The 16,869-nt window shown below is 41.4% G+C and overlaps 1 protein-coding gene across 2 annotated transcripts in view; it reads right to left on the bottom strand.

The window, feature by feature from the left end:
* LOC134847015 (suppressor of cytokine signaling 7-like) overlaps positions 1-16,869 on the bottom strand; it is a 210,250-nt gene that overhangs the window by 58,227 nt on the left and 135,154 nt on the right. The window lies entirely within an intron of this gene.

The following is a 16,869-nucleotide window of genomic DNA, read 5'->3' as shown; positions in this document are numbered from 1 at the left end:
AGATGGATTCTGGTTTTGTCCTATCTGTTGACCATTCGTTTCTATCTTGTGCCATGGAGCCCATTCCATTATTCTGCTAATTCCCATGTAAGAGCTGCCTAGAACAAATCTATTATCAAAAAACAGTCACTGAACAGGAGGCTATTCTCATGCGCGAAATTTTTCAAACAATCATCTCAATCAACATCAAGCATACCAATATATTTTTTAAATTGTTGGTTAAAAACAAACTTCCTAACCTGCGATGAGTGAGGGAAACGCGACCTTCTGACCGAGAGTAATTTTTTTGCTCTTGGACAGAGTTCTCCAATGGAACAACAAATAGCCATTCAGCACAGCACACAATGTCACAGTCATCAATTTACACGCAGAACAGTCCAGCTGGTCCGCCTCTTTCAGCTCACCTCTCGTTTTCATTGCCTCACTTTCTTTCCTTTTTTGCTCTCGTATTAAATCTTATACTAAAGCAAGAACATATCTAAAAAATCGATAAAATAAGAAAATATACACAACGAACCTAACAAACAAGGAAAACTCTTTACAAGCTCTGGGACAAAAAAATGGAAAATTATATCGTTTTAAAGCTGAAAACAAAACAAATCTGGTTGCTGTGCAAATTGCACATGTTTTCCGAACACAGCCATCTTTTGAAAATGTTTTTTTTTGTCGAATGGAAGTGAGGGGGAATTTTAGCATTCGATACGCATTACTATAACCCAAAAAATTGCTTCGTATGGGTTCGGCTAATTTTTGAGATGAGGAAATTTCACCAACAACTAAAAAGCCAAAGAAATGAACAAAACTAAACCTCCTCAACTCAGATGCAACTGAAGTCTTGGAAAAAATTTACTTGGAAAAAATTTACAGCTATTTTAACTCCGTCGATTTTTCCTTTTGCAAAGAATAGGATTAGAGTATGGGAAACAAACTACATAGAACCACAAAAAAGACATAGCCGAATCCTAAAGGCTTAGTCTCAATGGTTATGAAAAAGATGGGAAACGCGCATCTGAAAATGTCACTTCTGTAACGGTAAACCCAAAAAAAATCAAAAACTAAGCCGACAACATTTCAGCCGAAAAAACATGTCGTTGCCACGATTCTGACAGTTTGTGGACACTCCGAATCTGAAAACTACAGGCAAAAAAGATTTTTAAAAAAATCAAGAAGCAAGAACTAAAGCAAGAAACAGGTGATCCAAACTTCGATCGAAGACCTCTATTTATGACATCAGCTGCTCGTCATTTTAACCAACTCCTCCCGCAGCCAATAAGCCGACACCCAATAAGGCAAAAAAACTACCAAAATTTTCGGCCAAAGAACACCTATCAAAAATGCTGACCAAACGCGACATACCACGGGACATGAATACGTACCTACATAAAAACCACGGGCGCACATTCACCATTTTTAATTTTCGCAATTCTGAGCAAAGTTTTAAACGGGAAGTTTTTTGTACCCGGTTGCAATACCCTTGGTAATCACAAGAGTAGCAAGCAAAACATCACCACCAGCGCTTTTCTTGTTTTAATCCCAGGTTCATGGAAAATCCACATAACAAAAACTGAGAAATTTCATTCATAACTAACATATATTGTTCTGTTTGATAAATGGAAAAATGTCGAGATCACAAAAAAGTCAAATCAACAAGAGTTGAGTCCGTTCAAACATACTCCAAGATCATCTCCCATCTTCAATGTTTCACAGGCGTTACGTGATCCAAACTTCGATCGAAGACCTCTATTTATGACATCAGCTGCTCGTCATTTTAACCAACTCCTCCCGCAGCTCCGCCAACCGTTCATTTCTAGTTTTCAGCTCAGCTCTGAGACGATGCAGTTCTTCTTTCGTTTCTCCTATATCTTCACTATTAGTGTTTATTCTATCATTTAGTTCTCTGTCCTGAACTTTAGACCCTAATCTAGACTCTCCGTTCTCCCTTTCACGACACGAGTCCCCCTGCCCCAAGAGGAAGTCCTGGGCCTGTTGTTTTTCATCCGGAAACAAGGATTTCAGTCTGGTTCCATTTGTCCGCACTACACGCAAGTGTCTGATCACGTGGTCCAACTGTTCTTTGAGCTTGCTCTGTTTCACCATGAACACATCAGTTGCGACTTCTTTGTCGCCTGGTGAACACACTTTTGCCACAGGTGTTTTCAAAAGCTGCACTGCACTTAAATACGCTTGATTGAGATGTACACACGACTGGTACCCCTGCTCGCATAGTGCAAAGACGTTCGGATCCGCAGCGACAGAGGCTTGTACAGATCCAAAAGTACTTGAATCGCCGCTTCCACTGTGTCCAGTTCTCCGTCTACTGGTATCTTGTTTGGAACCTTCGGGAATTTCAGCTCTGCTCGATTTACTCCATTCCATTTGTGACAGGAAATTGAGCTATACTCTGGCTGCAGTATTTTGACGACTGTCCCAAAGATTACGCTTTTCAACGAATACAATTAACATCTGAAAAATCATATATACCTGGAAATAAATGAAAACAATCAAACTTTATCGCGTATTTTTTTCTAATTAAAAAAAGCTGAAATTATTGAAAAGCGCCAAAAAACAAATGAGGAAATATTCGTTTAAATGCAATTTAAGTATACTTGGGAAGACTAAATTTCAAAAAAAACAGGGATCCTTTGTGAGGTGCTACATACATGGATGTCAATCATTTCAGTTGTTAACTATAATTATTTATATTCATGAGAGTTTCTCATTCACTACCAAGTGTGAGCAGGTACCTACCTGTCAATCAATCTGGGTCTGTCTGTATGTTGACCTCTAATTCAGTGTCTGGATTTAACGTAAGAAGCAAGTTGAATTAACTCTTGAAACCGTGTCGTTTTATCAACCCGAGTTATGGCGCAGTCAGCGGATGGAGGTGGAAAACCCCTTGGGGATTGAAGCATTTTGGCCTCCGAACCAGGCGGAGAAACAACTACTCTGGGAACAGTGGAAACAACGATTCCACTGTTCGATGGTGGCAAAACATGGACTAATTTCATGAAACTACTACTTCGATGCCGCCTTAACGGCAACGCAGATCGCTGCACTGGGGGATGTTGGAGGAAAACCAAGGGAAAAAGTGGAAAAAACGCTCATTTCCAATTTGTATCTATGTTTTGGACTTCAAAGGACATATCAGAATCGTGGGGAGTCCGAACGCCAGACTGGAATTGCTTCAAAAGCGATCAGCCAAACTTCACCCCGAAACACCGACAACGATGCCTAGCGAGATCCGTTACATGTAACTTCTGCAAGAAAGAGGGTCATTACGAGAAAACATGCAGGAGAAAAGATTGTCGCGACGGGACAATGATTACAAAGATTGTCGCGGGGGACAATCAGTAGGGCTTATCGAAGGGTATGAAATGTTTGAAGAGGAGGATACCCCCTGGGATGAAGTCAGTTCACAACACCCCACTTCCGTAGGATTTGTGAAAAGGGAGCTTCGCTGGTCATCAGAGAGCTTCGATGATTATATGGTAATGACAAAACGACGTAGGAGAGAAACACTATTGAAGATTGCCTGGCCAAAGTTAAAGATCAGCATAAATGGACATCTGGTGAATATTTGGATCGAGAGCGGATCACCAAAATCGATATCCACAATGAATGACATTAAGAAGACCCTGGGAAGAACCGGCATTGAGCTGAAGCAGAAGAACAGCGATGAGGACAAATTTTGGAACTTCAGCAACAATCGGATTAACTTTCTGGGGAAATTGGATGTGGAGTTGACATCATACGGATGAAGACCACATCAGAAGTCAGTCATCGGAGGAAACTGGCCGTCGATCGTGGGACGCGACCTCATGGGAAACTGAACCTACAACTCATGCAGACAAATCCAAAGAGAACAGTTATGAAAATCCAAAGGGCACAAGACATCGAACATGAACCCTTGGCAGAACATGATCCCTTGGCAACAGTATTTCAGTAAGCTATTCCCAAAACTTTTACAAGAACTAGTAAAATTAATATTTATAAGGTATGGGCGGACTTTTTCGAAAACCTCGTACCAATACATCTAAAAGGTCGAAGAGTGCCGGTAACACTCTAAGACAAGTGGATAAAGAGATCGGAAGAAAATTGCTTGCCCAAGGCCACAGAAAAACTTATTTCCGAGAAAAAACAAGGGGGCGTGTATTTTACCACGATGGATTAAACTTGTGTACGCGCAATTACTACTCAGTGAAGATACGAGCGTGCAACGTAACTTCTCACAAGTGGGTTGTCGGTCGACTGGTACGTACAGGTTCCGGATGAGAATTTACAAATTAACGTCAATGCCGGCCGATATCCAGAGGGTGGTGATGGACTCAATTTTGAACGAGTTTCCGAACGCTTTTATCGAGGATATATTGGTAACAACCACGGGAACCGAATATCTTTGATTGAGAAAGTCATTGAAACTCCCTAAGTTTGAATTCGTAAAGCTCGAATGCGAATGACTCGGACTCGGAATCACGGAAAACCGCGCCAATCAACGCACTTGGGCCCTCAAAGACCGCGAATCAATTAAAATCAATTGTGGGCTTAATTCACAGCCTCTACAAATACCTTCCAGCAATGGCAGAACTATCGGCACCACATAGACCGTTGTTAAGCAAAAAGAACATATGTAAATGGACTGAAGCGTATGAAAAAGCGTTTCAAAATATCAAATAAGGGGTAGCAAAGATAGTCGAATTGAAACACTTCGATGTACACAAACATATTATAGTCGCCTGTGAAGCTAGTCACAATGGTCTAGGAGCGGCGCTTGAACAATTATTATCCGAAGGATGGCGCCCAATCTCATTCACATCACGATTTTTGGAACGCAGCGGAGAAGAAATACTCTAGATCGTTGGCAGTTGTGTGGGGGGCTGAATATTCTAGAAGCTATGTCCAAGGAAGACCATTTACAGTAATCACAGATCATAAAGCCTTAATTTCACTACTCAATGGTAATAACAAGAAGAACAAAACCGTTGTTTCCAGGTTAACAAGATGGCTAGACAGACTGATTCCTTTCAATTTTGAGCAAAAATTGGCTTCGCAGATTACTTATCAAGACACCAAAGCGGCCCCCAAAGCCAATTAGCCATTACGATAGCCGAGTCACAGTAGCTAAGATTAATGCAATAAGAAAATCCCTTGGTTACTAACTCAAAATCCAGCCCTTTAATGATAAAACTCGGAAAATGCAAGAACCTGGTTCTAAACAAACAAAACGCGATTCATCCAATCAAAATCGAAACCGACAAACATGCTCAAGCACATCGACGGTTGAGGGCGAAAAGTCATGCTTAAGAAATCTCGCCAATAAGAATGGTCCAATCTGCATATCGCATACGTCAACTGAATCCAAACGACGTTCAGTGTGCGCTATATACCGTTCCCCTGGAAGACGATCATTGAATACGAAAGACAAATAACATCTTAGAAAAATGTATGAAAGCTAAATTCCCCAATCAGACTAGACCTTAAACTTGAAAGCAGCGATGAAACAACTAATTAATCCACGAATTGCAGCCACCACTAAAAACACACGAGATTCGAAAAAAAAGTTTTACCAATTCCTTCCATATTTACAGGTGAACTATTTCCAGCAATAAATTCTAACCAGCGATTCATCTCAATTATCCCACGCGATTGTAAAATTATCAAGAAGTCTACCTCATTACCTGAACTATTTAATTTGGAATTTATCGCTTCAAACATCCCAGCAGACATCAATTTACTCAAAGTTACAAAAGGCATTACAAAAGAAGACCAACCTGAAGGCAGAACTGGGCCCAATACGCAAACGACCTCTCCTTAAGAGACGACTGTGTCTGGCTAGACGGACGACTGGTAACCCCATGCCCCTGCAGGACGGACGACTGGTAACCCCATTGCCCCTGCAAGTACCGGTAGAATCGAGGATCCGCTTCTACCATCACGGAAAGCGGAACATGTTCGAGGCAGCTCGAGATGTTTGGTACCCCGTTAAGTACCGCAGTCTGGCGGCAAAAGCGACAAACTGTCAACAGTTCATGATTGCGGATAGGAACATAAAAACTTTGTTTTCCAATATCCCAAGAGAGATATTGGAAAACACCCCGAATCAAGCGAACCTAATGAATTTATGAAAAAGTATGTTTTAGTTGCTGCGGATAGTTTCAAGGTGGCTATCGGCCATGGTTACTACAACCAACACGTCGGATAAGGTTTTAAAACTTCTGGAAAGTACATCTATCACCACGAAGTACCTCGTAAAATCCATGTAGACCAATCGACATGTTTCACGTCCAACAAGTTTAAAAGCTTCAAAAAAAGCGAAGGAATTGAGCAAATTTACTGACCGGTAAACGATCTCCGGAGCACGGGGTGGGTGGAGAAAATAATCGGCAGTCTCAAAAACTTCGTGCTCACCTATGCGACCGAAAAGGAAAACAATTCATTAGAAACAATGGTCGAAAAAGCGTTAGGCGCGTTACGGTTCTCGACAAATGCGATAACTAAACTAACTCCTTTCGAGGCACACCTCGGCCGGGAGCCGAATACTGTTTTACCTAACCTCACCAAAAAACCAAGTTTAAAAAACCTGGATTGGAAAAACGTTCTAAAACAAAAATGTTTGTGTTTAGACGAAAACGACTCAGAACTGAAGGAGATCGCCTACCCGCAACACTCAAACTGGTAGGAAGGGTCAGAACTGACCTACGCTCCAACACTGAGGAATTCACCGCTTAAACTGAATAGCGATCAGCATATCGATACAGACCAGGGGGAGAGACCGCAGGACGAACTGCACTACCAAGGAGATAAGGATACCGACGAGATCTACCAGCGGCCTATTAGCAAAACGTGGCTGAGATGCTAGCGAGCGCAAGGCGGGGCGTTCCATGAAGCCCTAAGTCAAAGCGGTCGAAAACTATGCAGACACAAAAAGCAAGGGTAATCGTCGAACATCAGACGATTCGGAGAGTGAAGATAATGGGCCATTGGTCACCATCCCATTGCGATTACCAGTCGAATTACCGGCGCGAGAGGAAGCGGTTGCAGCGGGCCAAGGGACGAGCAAGGCGAAGAAGCATTGTGAACGGACGACTAAAGAACGGAAAACAAAAGCGAAACGCGCGAAAGGAAATCCAAGCAGACCAGCACTAGTATCGAGGGAATGTCTCCCGAACAGCAACCAGGAAGACGGAGAATCGGAGACGCAGAGCGAGAGTTTGGGAACCCGAAAGAGTAAGAGACGACGCAAACCAGTGGATAAAGTGGGACGGATGATGATTGACTCCAATGCAGGGAGAAAATTGATTCTCAAACTTTTCAAAATTTGTAACCCAGGGAGAGGGATGACTGTTTCAGTGTTGCTACTTATTATATTCAATTTGAATTACTGTCTTTAAACTTTACATCTGTAGGGAAATGTGGGGACTACTTGGATGTCAATCATTTCAGGTGTTACCTATAATTATTTATATTCACGAGAGTTCCTCATTCACTACCAAATGTGAGCAGGTTTCTGCCTGTCAATCAATCTGGGTCTGTCTGTATGTTGACCTCTAATTCAGTGTCTAGATTTTACATTAAAGAAGCAAGTTGAATTAACTCTTAAAACCGTATCGTTTTATCAACCCTTGTTACCTTCCTAACAAAAATCTAAGGCAATTTCTTCATTGTAGTAAAACTGTCATAATCTAGGGCGTAGTGAATTTGATTGAATATTTTAACTCAAATCCAAATAGAATTAACAAGAACTAGATATCACTTGAATTCAAATATTTGTTGAGTTTAAGTCACAATTTATCACACAAAACAATCCTAAATTTCAGGCACAAAATTAGTCACATAAGCTTTCAATTTTTTCAACCATTTCAAATTAAAGCAACGACACAAAGTTGGAAAAATATTGCGAATAGAAAAAAGTTTTTATGAAATTAAAAATAAGAATTAAAAATCATCAACAAAGCTCAACTCAATAACTAATTTGTGTTCACAAGTCAGGAAACAAAAATATACCTTCTACTTCCTCGATCTATGGCGAACTAAAAACCGTGTCCAGAATTTTCTAGATAAAACGAAGTCAATTCAGTACCCTTTCGCTCTTGCTTTTTCTACTCTTTTTTTAAAGCTCTTTGCATATCAGCTGTACACCCTAGACTTGATCACAACCTGTACTTGAGTTTGAATTCCCGGCTGAGGATTGCGATTGGAGAATATTTTTGACTCACTCGAGTTCCCAACTCTATGTCCTCTGCAACCGAGACATCTACTTGTTCTGAAACTTGAGGTTCCGCCACATTTGCTGAACTGATTTTGCACGCAGACCAAGCAAAGGAAATCCAAGCAGACCAGCACTAGTATCGAGGGAATGTCTCCCCAACAGCAGCCAGGAAGACGGAGAATCGGAGACGCAGAGCGAGAGTTCGGGAACCCGAAAGAGTAAGAGACGACGCAAACCAGTGGATAAAGTGGGACGGATGATGATTGACTCCATTACCAAAGAAAAACCAAGGGGCGTGAAAAAACTATAAAATCCAATGCAGGGAGAAAACTGATTCTCAAACTTTTCAAAATTTGTAACCCAGGGAGAGGTATGACTGTTTCAGTGTTGCTACTTATTATATTCAATTTGAATTACTGTCTTTAGACTTTACATCTGTAGGGAAATGTGGGGACTACTTGGAGAAAAAATACTCGGAGAAGAAATACTCTAGATCGTTGGCAGTTGTGTGGGGGGCTGAATATTTTAGAAACTATGTCCTAGGAAGACCATTTACAGTAATCACAGATCATAAAGCCTTATTTTCACTACTCAATGGTAATAACAAGAAGAACAAAACCCTTGTTTCGAGGTTATCAAGATGGCTAGAACGGTTAACAAAATTGGCTTCGCAGATTACTTATCAAGACACCAAAGCGGCCCCCAAAGCCAATTAGCCAATACGATAGCCGTTACGGTAACCCCATTGCCCCTGCAGGACGGACGACTGGTAACCCCATTGCCCCTGCAAGTACCGGTAGAATCGAGGATCCACTTCTACCATCACGGAAAGCGGAACATGTTCGAGGCAGCTCGAGATGTTTGGTACCCCGTTAAGTACCGCAGTCTGGCGGCAAAAGCGACAAACTGTCAACAGTGCATGATTGCGGATAGGAACCTAAAAACTTTGCTACCCAAGAGAGATATTGGAAAACACCCCGAACCAAGCGAACCTAATGAATGTATGAAAAAGTATATTTTAGTTGCGGCGGATAGTTTCAAGGTGGCTATCGGCCATGGTTACTACAACCAACACGTAGGATAAGGTTTTAAAACTTCTGGAAAGTACATCTATCACCACGAAGTACCTCGTAAAATCCATGTAGACCAAGGGTCATGTTTCACGTCCAACAAGTTTAAAAGCTTCAAAAAAAGCGAAGGAATTGAGCGAATTTACTCACCGGTAAACGATCTCCGGAGCACGGGGTGGGTGGAGAAAATAATCGGCAGTCTCAAAAACGTCGTGCTCACCTATGCGACCGAAAAGGAACACAATTCATTAGAAACAATGGTCGAAAAAGCGTTAGGCGCGTTACGGTTCTCGACAAATGCGATAACTCAACTAACCCCTTTCGAGGCACACCTCGGCCGGGAGCCGAATACCGTTTTACCTAAACTCACCAAAAAACCAAGTTTAAAAAACTTGGATTGGAAAAACGTTCTAAAACAAAAATGTTTGTGTTTAGACGAAAACGACTCAGAACTGAATCCGATCGCCGACCCGCAACACTCAAACTGGTAGGAAGGGTCAGAACTGACCTACGCTCCAACACTGAGGAATTCACCGCTTAAACTGAATAGCAATCAGCATATCGATACAGACCAGAGGGAGAGACCGCAGGACGAACTGCACTACCAAGTAGATAAGGATACCGCCGAGATCTACCAGCGGACTACTAGCAAAACGTGGCTGAGATGCTAGCAAGCGCAAGGCGGGGCGTTCCATGAAGCCCTAAGTCAAAGCGGTCGAAAACTATGCAGACACAAAAAGCAAGGGTAATCGTCGAACATCAGACGATTCGGAGAGTGAAGATAATGGGCCATTGGTCACCATCTCATTGCGATTACCAGTCAAATTACCGGCGCGAGGAAGCGGTTGCAGCGGGCCAAGGGACGAGCAAGGCGAAGAAGCATTGTGAACGGACGGCTAAAGAACGGAAAACAAAAGCGAAACGCGCGAAAGGAAATCCAAGCAGACCAGCACTAGTATCGAGGAAATGTCTCCCGAACAGCAGCCAGGAAGACGGAAAATCGGAGACGCAGAGCGAGAGTTTGGGAACCCGAAAGAGTAAGAGACGACGCAAACCAGTGGATAAAGTGGGACGGATGATGATTGACTCCATTACCAAAGAAAAACCAAGGGGCGTGAAAAAACTATAAAATCCAATGCAGGGAGAAAACTGATTCTCAAACTTTTCAAAATTTGTAACCCAGGGAGAGGGATGACTGTTTCAGTGTTGCTACTTATTATATTCAATTTGAATTACTGTCTTTAAACTTTACATCTGTAGGGAAATGTGGGGACTACTTGGATGTCAATCATTTCAGGTGTTACCTATAATTATTTATATTCACGAGAGTTCCTCATTCACTACCAAATGTGAGCAGGTTTCTGCCTGTCAATCAATCTGGGTCTGTCTGTATGTTGACCTCTAATTCAGTGTCTGGATTTTACATTAAAGTAGCAAGTTGAATTAACTCTTAAAACCGTATCGTTTTATCAACCCTTGTTACCTTCCTAACAAAAATCTAAGGCAATTTCTTCATTGTAGTAAAACTGTCATAATCTAGGGCGTAGTGAATTTGATTGAATCTTTTAACTCAAATCCAAATAGAATTAACAAGAACTAGATAACACTTGAATTCAAATATTTGTTGAGTTTAAGTCACAATTTATCACACAAAACAATCCTAAATTTCAGGCACAAAATTAGTCACATAAGCTTTCAATTTTTTCAACCATTTCAAATTAAAGCAACGACACAAAGTTGGAAAAATATTGCGAATAGAAAAATGTTTTTATGAAATTAAAAATAAGAATTAAAAATCATCAACAAAGCTAAACTCAATAACTAATTTGTGTTCACAAGTCAGGAAACAAAAATATACCTTCTACTTCCTCGATCTACGGCGAACTAAAAACCGTGTCCAGAATTTTCTAGATAAAACGAAGTCAATTCAGTACCCTTTCGCTCTTGCTTTTTCTACTCTTTTTTAAAGCTCTTTGCATATCAGCTGTACACCCTAGACTTGATCACAACCTGTACTTGAGTTTGAATTCCCGGCTGAGGATTGCGATTGGAGAATATTTTTGACTCACTCGAGTTCCCAACTCTATGTCCTCTGCAACCGAGACATCTACTTGTTCTGAAACTTGAGGTTCCGCCACATTTGCTGAACTGATTTTGCACGCAGACCAAGCAAAGGAAATCCAAGCAGACCAGCACTAGTATCGAGGGAATGTCTCCCCAACAGCAGCCAGGAAGACGGAGAATCGGAGACGCAGAGCGAGAGTTCGGGAACCCGAAAGAGTAAGAGACGACGCAAACCAGTGGATAAAGTGGGACGGATGATGATTGACTCCATTACCAAAGAAAAACCAAGGGGCGTGAAAAAACTATAAAATCCAATGCAGGGAGAAAACTGATTCTCAAACTTTTCAAAATTTGTAACCCAGGGAGAGGTATGACTGTTTCAGTGTTGCTACTTATTATATTCAATTTGAATTACTGTCTTTAGACTTTACATCTGTAGGGAAATGTGGGGACTACTTGGAGAAAAAAATACTCGGAGAAGAAATACTCTAGATCGTTGGCAGTTGTGTGGGGGGCTGAATATTTTAGAAACTATGTCCTAGGAAGACCATTTACAGTAATCACAGATCATAAAGCCTTATTTTCACTACTCAATGGTAATAACAAGAAGAACAAAACCCTTGTTTCGAGGTTATCAAGATGGCTAGAACGGTTAACAAAATCGGCTTCGCAGATTACTTATAAAGACACCAAAGCGGCCCCCAAAGCCAATTAGCCAATTCGATAGCCGTTACTTGTCAAGACACCTAAGCGACCCCCCCCCAAAGCCAATTAGCCATTACGATAGCCGAGTCACAGTAGCTAAAATTAATGCAATAAAAAATCCCTTGGTTACTAACTCAAAATCCAGCCCTTTGGTGATAAAACTAGGAAAATGCAAGAACCTGGTTCTAAACAAACAAAACGCGATTCATCCAATCAAAATCGAAACCGACAAACATGCTCAAGCACATCGACGGTTGAGGGCGAAAAGCCATGTTTAAGAAATCTCGCCAATAAGAATGGTCCAATCTGCATATCGCATACGTCAACTGAATCCAAACGACGTTCAGTGTGCGCTATATACCGTTCCCCTGGAAGACGATCATTGAATACGAAAGACAAAAAACATCTTAGAAAAATGTATGAAAGCTAAATTCCCCAATCAGACTAGACCTTAAACTTGAAAGCAGCGATGAAACAACTAATTAATCCACGAATTGCAGCCACCACTAAAAACACACGAGATTCGAAAAATAAAAGTTTTACCAATTCCTTCCATATTTACAGGTGAACTATTTCCAGCAATAAATTCTAACCAGCGAGTCATCTCAATTATCCCACGCGATTGTGAAATTATCATGAAGTCTACCTCATTACCTGAACTATTTAATTTGGAATTTATCGCTTCAAAGATCCCAGCAGACATCAATTTACTCAAAGTTACAAAAGGCATTACAAAAGAAGTCCAACCTGAAGGAAGAACTGGGCCCAATACGCAAACGACCTCTCCTTAAGAGACGACTGTGTCTGGCTAGACGGACGACTGGTAACCCCATTGCCCCTGCAGGACGGACGACTGGTAACCCCATTGCCCCTGCAAGTACCGGTAGAATCGAGGATCCACTTCTACCATCACGGAAAGCGGAACATGTTCGAGGCAGCTCGAGATGTTTGGTACCCCGTTAAGTACCGCAGTCTGGCGGCAAAAGCGACAAACTGTCAACAGTGCATGATTGCGGATAGGAACCTAAAAACTTTGCTACCCAAGAGAGATATTGGAAAACACCCCGAACCAAGCGAACCTAATGAATGTATGAAAAAGTATGTTTTAGTTGCGGCGGATAGTTTCAAGGTGGCTATCGGCCATGGTTACTACAACCAACACGTAGGATAAGGTTTTAAAACTTCTGGAAAGTACATCTATCACCACGAAGTACCTCGTAAAATCCATGTAGACCAAGGGTCATGTTTCACGTCCAACAAGTTTAAAAGCTTCAAAAAAAGCGAAGGAATTGAGCGAATTTACTCACCGGTAAACGATCTCCGGAGCACGAAGTGGGTGGAGAAAATAATCGGCAGTCTCAAAAACGTCGTGCTCACCTATGCGACCGAAAAGGAACACAATTCATTAGAAACAATGGTCGAAAAAGCGTTAGGCGCGTTACGGTTCTCGACAAATGCGATAACTAAACTAACTCCTTTCGAGGCACACCTCGGCCGGGAGCCGAATACTGTTTTACCTAACCTCACCAAAAAACCAAGTTTAAAAAACCTGGATTGGAAAAACGTTCTAAAACAAAAATGTTTGTGTTTAGACGAAAACGACTCAGAACTGAAGGAGATCGCCTACCCGCAACACTCAAACTGGTAGGAAGGGTCAGAACTGACCTACGCTCCAACACTGAGGAATTCACCGCTTAAACTGAATAGCGATCAGCATATCGATACAGACCAGGGGGAGAGACCGCAGGACGAACTGCACTACCAAGGAGATAAGGATACCGACGAGATCTACCAGCGGACTATTAGCAAAACGTGGCTGAGATGCTAGCGAGCGCAAGGCGGGGCGTTCCATGAAGCCCTAAGTCAAAGCGGTCGAAAACTATGCAGACACAAAAAGCAAGGGTAATCGTCGAACATCAGACGATTCGGAGAGTGAAGATAATGGGCCATTGGTCACCATCCCATTGCGATTACCAGTCGAATTACCGGCGCGAGAGGAAGCGGTTGCAGCGGGCCAAGGGACGAGCAAGGCGAAGAAGCATTGTGAACGGACGACTAAAGAACGGAAAACAAAAGCGAAACGCGCGAAAGGAAATCCAAGCAGACCAGCACTAGTATCGAGGGAATGTCTCCCGAACAGCAACCAGGAAGACGGAGAATCGGAGACGCAGAGCGAGAGTTTGGGAACCCGAAAGAGTAAGAGACGACGCAAACCAGTGGATAAAGTGGGACGGATGATGATTGACTCCATTACCAAAGAAAAACCAAGGGGCGTGAAAAAACTATAAAATCCAATGCAGGGAGAAAACTGATTCTCAAACTTTTCAAAATTTGTAACCCAGGGAGAGGGATGACTATTTCAGTGTTGCTAGTTATTATATTCAATTTGAATTACTGTCTTTAAACTTTACATCTGTAGGGAAATGTGGGGACTACTTGGATGTCAATCATTTCAGGTGTTACCTATAATTATTTATATTCACGAGAGTTCCTCATTCACTACCAAATGTGAGCAGGTTTCTGCCTGTCAATCAATCTGGGTCTGTCTGTATGTTGACATCTAATTCAGTGTCTGGATTTTACATTAAAGTAGCAAGTTGAATTAACTCTTAAAACCGTATCGTTTTATCAACCCTTGTTACCTTCCTAACAAAAATCTAAGGCAATTTCTTCATTGTAGTAAAACTGTCATAATCTAGGGCGTAGTGAATTTGATTGAATCTTTTAACTCAAATAGAATTAACAAGAACTAGATAACACTTGAATTCAAATATTTGTTGAGTTTAAGTCACAATTTATCACACAAAACAATCCTAAATTTCAGGCACAAAATTAGTCACATAAGCTTTCAATTTTTTCAACCATTTCAAATTAAAGCAACGACACAAAGTTGGAAAAATATTGCGAATAGAAAAATGTTTTTATGAAATTAAAAATAAGAATTAAAAATCATCAACAAAGCTCAACTCAATAACTAATTTGTGTTCACAAGTCAGGAAACAAAAATATACCTTCTACTTCCTCGATCTACGGCGAACTAAAAACCGTGTCCAGAATTTTCTAGATAAAACGAAGTCAATTCAGTACCCTTTCGCTCTTGCTTTTTCTACTCTTTTTTAAAGCTCTTTGCATATCAGCTGTACACCCTAGACTTGATCACAACCTGTACTTGAGTTTGAATTCCCGGCTGAGGATTGCGATTGGAGAATATTTTTGACTCACTCGAGTTCCCAACTCTATGTCCTCTGCAACCGAGACATCTACTTGTTCTGAAACTTGAGGTTCCGCCACATTTGCTGAACTGATTTTGCACAGCTCTAGTAGATATTCTCGCGAGTATCGACCATTCTTGCCCTGCTCATTACTTTGCTCTTTTAGCTGTTTCTCTTTCCCATTTAAAATTTGCTCGTTTTTGCTGCTATTCGAACTTTTTCCCACTCGGCTACTATAGGAGTTAAACTGCTTTGCTTGTTCCTCACTGTCGTTGTGAGCTTGTTTTTTACTCGTTCTAGTCTTACTGCTCCTCGGGGATCCGAAGTCGCGAATCATGTCTCGGAAGGAGGTGAATGTATACTTGGGTTTTGTATTTTCTGATGATACCTGGTTCGCTGGGCATTTAGTTGAGTCGGCAGGTGGTTCCTGTTGATCTACATTTTCAGTTGTACTGATGTCTTTCGAACATTCGGATTCTTTGTGATCTTGGACTGCTTGGTCAATAGCCTTGCTGCTCGATGTTTCGTTTGTTTTAGCGTCTTGAGTAACATTTCCTTCATGGTTTTCACAAATACTCTTACTTTCATTGGCATTTACTTGAGACACCTTTTCTTTATCACCTCCCACGCTTCTTTCAGACTCGGATGGAATGACAGTCGGCGTGGAAGAAAAGATATTCTTAGATCCTGAAAGAAATTGCTGCAATTTCCGAGTAAATGAGCCTATTTCACTTTGCGATGCATCCGACACACACGTCCCAGCTGTAGAAGACGTTTGATTCTTCACATCGTTTCTTTTGTTGAAATGGTCTTTCCTTCTGTCACCACTGAACCCTGCAGTTGTAGCAGCTCCTGCTTTGCTCTTAGATGTTTGTTGTTTCTTGATCCTAGCCTTGGGTGGTTCCTCGGGCACGTTGTTACCGCCACACTCCAGAATCTCAGACGTCAGCATGCCTTTGTAGGAAGTACTCGGTCCAACTGGTGTAACAGCGAAACCTTTGACGCCTTCAATTTCCAAAATCGAATTAATTACAATTCCATTATTTCCAGGAGTAGCATCAGAATTCGCAGCTACCAATTCACATTTCATAAGATCTGAATCACTTTTAGTAGTTGCATCAGTACTACTTTTTCTAACATCAGCATCATTACTTCCAATTGGCACTGAGCACATGTCCGCTACGTCTTCTTTCTGTTCTTTCTGGGTTTCTTTCTCCTTTGGTAGGCTGGTGTCTTCAATAGGTTCGCTAGTATTTTCTTTATTTTCGTCATCTACGCTGTCATAGGGACCTCCATTCTTCAAAGCTTCCTTATTACTTTCTTCGCCGACACTATCACGCATTAGATTTTCAGACAAAGATTCTTTTATTGTCGTGTTTGCCATATTTTTTAAGGGATTTTTGATTACAGAGACTGCTTCAGATTCACATGTATTCGAAATACTATCGCATTTTACTGGATCCCTTCCCTCGTGAAATGGATTTATTTCAGCAATAGTTGTTTCATTATCCATTTTTTGCAATAGAAATGTCAAAAAACAAATTTAACCTGAAAAAAGCATGTCATTTATGCGGTTATAGATTTATTATAATCCATTGGCCATTTAGAACAG

Source organism: Symsagittifera roscoffensis, chromosome 5 (assembly GCF_963678635.1).
Source record: "Symsagittifera roscoffensis chromosome 5, txSymRosc1.1, whole genome shotgun sequence".
Classification (NCBI taxonomy): Eukaryota; Metazoa; Xenacoelomorpha; order Acoela; family Convolutidae; genus Symsagittifera; species Symsagittifera roscoffensis.
Note: the sequence above shows the minus strand (reverse complement) of the source record. Positions and strands in the feature narration are given on the sequence as shown.